The 6,231-nt window shown below is 42.5% G+C and overlaps 1 long non-coding RNA gene across 1 annotated transcript; it reads left to right on the top strand.

The window, feature by feature from the left end:
* Positions 1–589: 589 nt before the first annotated feature.
* LOC139045781 (uncharacterized) lies at positions 590–5,185 on the top strand. The gene is made up of 4 exons (XR_011504876.1): positions 590–683; positions 786–864; positions 2,077–2,190; positions 4,689–5,185. It is a non-coding gene; the product is annotated as an uncharacterized lncRNA (long non-coding RNA).
* The last annotated feature ends 1,046 nt before the right edge of the window (positions 5,186–6,231 follow it).

The raw sequence follows: 6,231 nt of genomic DNA, 5'->3' as shown, positions 1-6,231 counted from the left end.
TCAAGTATGTTTATTCAAATGGAATTTTTATTCAAATATTTTTGACATGGAGTCGGTCTTGTAATTTCAAAATATTCTATCTTAAAAAAAGTACTTGAATGAGTCTGAAAGAGAAAAAGTGAGAAAAACTAGTCATCTTAAATAAGTTGATTCAGTTGTCTCAAAGGCAAAGGGAATAGAGTCCTAATAGTTTTGATGGCCCTAAACAGGTCACTGCACTGGAAAGAATTAGAAATGGATATCTGCATATAGGAAAAGTTTATTATATGAGTTGTTACATGTAAGAAAGACAAGAAGGATAAACTGGCCTCCTGTTTTGGAAGGGTCAGGAGCTGAAACAAATTTAAAGCAGATAAGTTAATGTAAGACTCAATGCAGCATTAATGTCACTTAACACAGGGAGCTGGAGAGAGGGATGATAGCGTGAGCACGCTCAGAACAGAAGATTTAAACAGCTGAGTGGGCGAGCAGGAACCTCAGGGACTGCAGTAGAAAGGACTATGAAAGTTTAAATGGGCTAAATACTGCTTTTCCCCAGAGTCCCATAGGGAGCTGGAAAGCTTCCCCAGTCAGCAGCAGATGGGAACGCTGAAGGGGAGAGACGGGAGAAAGCTGACGACTGAAGCTGGATGCAGAAGGAAAGAAACAAAGTGCAGAAAAATCTACTTAGGTATTTTAAGATAGTAAGTCCCTAGTTTTGCATGCTTTTAAAACAGAATTTTATACAATCTTTGTAATAACCAAACTAAAACATATTTATGCACAATTCACATCCAAATGAGAAGAAGGGGTGGCCCAGGAAGAGAAGCCAAGCCCAACAGGCCAGTCTGCCGAGTTTGCCTTCCATTAAGGCTTCAGCAGAAGGTAAGAAAAGCCAAGCGACGTCAGTGAAGGGAGGCCAGCAGGAGGGCCTTTCAAGGGAGATCTGTGGCGTGGATTCACTCAACACTGCTGAGAGCAGCTCCCCAAAAGAGACAGCGAGGCAGGATCTCCGCTTATTAATGGAATCAGGATGAACTCAAGGGGTGTCATCTGTAATCATTTAAATTCCAGGAAATAGAAGAGTTTCAAATCATCAACATAACTAGATTTTTTGAAGCCTATTTTAGAGAAAAAGAGTAGGTCTACAAAAATAATTCTGTGGCAGTTCTGTTTAGCACGCCAAGGCTCCAGATTCAGTTCTTCAAAAATGACAATGAAAACAAGCAATTTGTGCTCAGGATAAAAAGACACTGTAATGTTTAAACAGTTGAGGGGAAAGTTACAATGCATTTGAAATATATAGGTGGAGAATACACACGAGAAAGAATTACAGCAAGAGGGGTGGGGTTAAATCCACTGACGTGCTTTTCAGTTAGAGATGGGAAAAGCATATGAGACAGCCAAAGGCATGAAGGAAGGATGAATGGAAGATGGATGGATGGATGGATGGATGGATGAATGGATAAGTAGTCAATTGATTGATTACAATCTTCGTAATAACAAAACTAAAATATATTTATGCAAACGGTCCAATTCACATCCAAATGAGAAGAGGCCTACGCAGCTGGGCCAGTTAACATGAATGAGTAACTGAGCCAGTAACGCATGCCAGGATGAATTGTAGAGAAGACTCCAGAGGCTGTAACAGGAGAAGGCAGAGGAGAAGAGGCTTCCGGAAGAAAATGAAAAAAATAAAGGAGGTGAATTTAGGGTTTAGAAATGAGAGTGGAGGGGTCAGAGAGCAAAACAAGTATAATAAGAAGAAACTAATAAATACAAAGAAAAACTAGCAGGAATTGCAGAGCTTGGGAAACAAAAAGGAGATGCATGAATGTGTACCATAGAAGTGAGGACTTTTTATATGAAGACCATGCCAGCCTGTGGGCCAGAGAAGGCGCTGGCTGCCAGCCTCACTGTGCGGCCTCTGCATGTGCTCATGTACTGATCCACCCAGCTCCAGGGTCTGGCCTTCAGCCGTGCAAGCTCAAAAGCTGGATTTTGTTGGCACTGGAACTGGGTCCAGAGCCCAGACTCACAGAGATGTATAAACCAGAATGTCAATGTGTTGACGCATAAGTGCTCTCTTCCCCACAGGCAGTCTCCAGAGGAAAGCAAATAACACTTGGAAGATCACTTGATGAAGATGGCATTGGCACAAGAGAAGTCTTGAAGCACAGAGATGGAAAGCCTAGACTACAGAGCACACGGGTTTGTCACTTGCTAGTTATGTGCCCTGGGGCATGTGATTTAATCTCTTTGTTTCTCAATTTCCTCATCTGTAAAATGGGACATTCCAGTTATCTAATCCTATGTAACAAATCACTCTGAAATTTAGTGGCTTAAGATAATAATCTTTTTTTTTTCCGTCTCGAATTTGCCGTTTGGGCAGGACTTGGTAGGGACAACTCCTATGTCCACCACATGGCATTAGCTGGGGTGGCCTGATGTGGGGCTGGAGGATTCATTTACAAGATGGCTTGTGGCAGTGTTGTCTAGGGCCTCAGCCAGGACTATGGGCCAGGGTTCCTCAGTTCCTCAATGTGGACTTTTCCATGGGCTTCTGAGGTTTCCTCAAACCGTGGTGGCTGGATTCCAAGAGCAAGTATCTCCAGGGACAGAAGGTAAAAGCTGTCAGCTCCTTAGGTTTGTGCCCAGAGACTGGCCCATGCCATATTCCATTGGTCCAGCAGCCACAGTGCACAGATTCAAAATGAGAGGACATAGGATCACACGCACCTCTCAATGGGGAGGGTGTCAAAGAATTGTGGAGTCATATTCTAGAACTGCAAGAGTCTGCCCTCTGGCCACAAATTATTTACATTCCTCCCACATGCAAACTACGCTCACCCTCCTGAGACCCTCATGCAGCATCAAGCTTCTTTTTGTTTTGTACTGTTTCTGTCTCTTTAAGCCAAGCTGGTGGTGATTCCACCAGAACAATTCTCTTAAAACATTTGTGGGTTTTGTACAAATCATATTAGGGTCATTCCACTAGTCAAAAGCCACCACTGCAAGTCTCTTGAGGTAAGTTCTTCTCTGCTTGGGCTCCCTGTGAGGCTTCTGTGGAACAGCATCTTTAAGATATGCAGAAGCCTTTGTTTGTAATGCGGAGCATCTAAGAGGCACCCCTTGAGAGCCTCAGAGGACCTTTTGTCTGTCTGAAAACTTCTCCTAGGCACTGCCTTAGATCTTTCCGAAGTTTAACAAAGGATCTGACGGTCCCATCCGGATCTGATCCTGGTCTGTAGCCCTTTCTTAATTTGAAAATTGTTTGCCTGTTGGAGAAACTAGGAAAGAAATAGCTTTATTTTCCAATCCAGCAAGTCCTGGCTTCTTTATATTTAATAATTCACCCTTCAGGTCTTCTATCTCCTCTCACTTTTTACCATAGACTGTGGGAAGAAATAAGGCAAGATTTCTAACATTCTTCCTGAAAATCTCCTTAGCTAGAGCCTTCGTTAAGTGCGTTTCTTATTTTTCATGCTACTTCAGGTAACAGTGCTACCAAACCTCGGCCACCGCGTGAAAAGGATCCGCTTTCTTCCAGCTTCCAGAAACATTTTCCTTTATTCCTTCCTGCCCTCACCAGCGGCTTCCTCCTGGCCCTAAGGTTTCTGCTAACACTCTCCCAGAGGCCCAGTCACCTTCTACCCTCTACCTCAAACCAATCCCATATGTTTTAAGTGTTTGACGTGTGATGCCCCACCTCCAGGTACCAAAATCATCTTGGTTTCTTATGAATCCGTTTACATAATTCACTCCATTAACAACTGCGTCCTTATTGAGTTGTGAGGGTCAACTTAGTTAATGCCTATAACGGGCTGATGGTGCATAATAAGGACTGAGTAAGGGTTTCTGTTATTTAAATGCTTATAATGTGTGTTTTCAGTATTGCTTGAGAATATTCAATATCGCTATAGAACACAGGAAAACAAATGAGATGCACAAAACTCATAAGATGTATTAAGCATATATATGTAAATTAATAACCTGGATGACATCTTTAGACATAAAAATATAAGTAGAGCATCTTGAATGTTTAGTATGCTCTACTTATGTTTTCCAGATAAAAAAATAGAATGAAAGATAAAAAAGAGATAATAAAGGATAGAAGGTCCAAGTATCACTAATATTTACCATACACTAGGTCTGAGACATATGAGACTGTAAGTATTCATAAGGGTTAATTTGGCCACTCACTGGTGACACTCATCCTGGTCCCTTGTGTCCTCTGCCCATAGCTTCTCAATGGGCTAACTGACAAGCTGCAGTTGTGTCTCTCCAGTGAAACAAGTGTTTGTCATTGAGCCCAGACACCTTCTGTCTGATTGGATCTCCATACTAAAACCTCAACTCTGGCTCTTGTAACCACATCATCAATAGAGAAGGCTAACGTGGCAGAGAGGTGGACAGCCAGGTGACCATTGTAATGTGACCATGTGACCTCAGTAATCTGGTGGTATGGTCTCTCCACCACCCTCACACCACATCTAAGTGTGTTAACTTATTCTGTTTCTCTCCCCCTGCATTGTGGGTTGAATTGTGCTCTCCAAAAAGATATGTTGAAGTCCTAACCCCAGGTACCTGTAAATGCCACATTTTTTTGGAAATAGGGCCTTTGCAAATGTAACCGAGTTAAGATGAAGTCATGCTGGACTAAGGTGGGCCCTAAATCCAATCATTAGTGTGTGTCTTCTTACACACAGAGGGAGAAGGCCATGAGTGGATGGAGGCAGAGATGGGAGTGATGTACTGACAAGCCAAGGGACACTGACGATTGCCAGCAACCAATAGAAGCTAGGAAAAGGCAAGGAAGTATCCTTCTCCTGAGCCTTCAGAGGGAGTATGGCCCAGCCAACACGTTGATTTCAGACTTCTATCCTGCTGTGAAAGAGTAAATGCCTGTTGTTTCAAAACCACCCAGTTGGTAGTACTTCGTTGTGGCAGTCCTAGGAAACTAAGATTCCTTCCTTCTTGCTGTGAGTTTTAAATTGATCTATAAAAATAAATCAGGCTATTAGAGTGCCTTAATTTGGTCTGTAAGCCTTTCTGTTCCGTCACCCCTGGCATAGCCGTGTGGTAGTGTACTTGGCAGCTACCACTGAAACAGGTCATTCCCACACGCCAAGACAGATACAGTCACGTCTGCCCTGGATGGCACCTGGAGGAGCACTGCCAGCCTCTGGCCCCTGGAGTTTTCATGTCCGTCCTCCAGGTGAGTGGTTTTCAACTTCTGAGTATCACCTGGGGAAGTTGTTTATTTTATTTTTTTATTGTGATGTGCTTTAGATACAACATTGCATAATTTAAGATATACAACATGTTGAATTGATACACTTACGTATTGTAAAATGGTTATCACTGTAGAGTTAGCTAACACCTCCATCAAGTCACAAATTAACATTTCTTTTTTGTGATAAGCAACATTTAAGATCTAGTCTCTTGGCAGCTTTCAAGTGTATAATGCAGCATTGTTAACTATAATCACCACGCTGTACATTAGTCCCCAGAACTTAATTGCCTTATGACTGAAAGTTTGTGCCCTTTGACCAACATTATCCCATATCCCCCACCCCCAGGCCCTAGCAACCACTATTCTACTCTCTGTTTCTATGAGTTGGGCTTTTTTAGATTCCACATATAAGTGAGATCATATAGTATTTGTCTTTCTCTGTCTGACTCATCTCACCTAGCACAACGCCCTCAAGTTCCATCCACAATGTTGCAAAAGGCAGGATTTCCTTCTTTCTCATGGCTGGGTAATATTTCATTGTGTATATAGACCACAATTTCTTATCCATTCATCCATTGACAACACTTAGATTGTTTTCATATCTTGGCTATTGCGAATAATGCTGCAATGCCCATGAGAGTGCAGATATCTTGTCAAGATCCCGATTTCATTTGGATGTATGTCCAGAGTGGGACTGCTGGGTCATTTGGTAGTTCTATTTTTAATTTTTTGAGGAACCTCCACACTGTTTTCATAGTGACTGCACCAATTTACACTCCCACCAACAGTGCACGAGGGTTGTCTTTTCTTGTGGAGTCTATTTAAACAAAGATTTCCTCTCCCCACCAAACTCACACACACATAAAGGCTCAGACTCAGTAGGGTGGAAGACATTGATGGTGCTCAGCCACATACCCCATTCTCCCCTCCTTCCTGGCATGAGGGAGACTACAATTACTAACTCCTGTGGAGTTGGGCAGGGCTACATGAATGATTCCAGCCAATAAAATGTGATC

This window comes from Equus asinus, chromosome 7 (genome assembly GCF_041296235.1).
Source record: "Equus asinus isolate D_3611 breed Donkey chromosome 7, EquAss-T2T_v2, whole genome shotgun sequence".
NCBI lineage: Eukaryota > Metazoa > Chordata > Mammalia > Perissodactyla > Equidae > Equus > Equus asinus.
The sequence above is the reverse complement of the archived record's forward strand: the minus strand, read 5'-3'. Positions and strand labels throughout refer to the sequence as shown.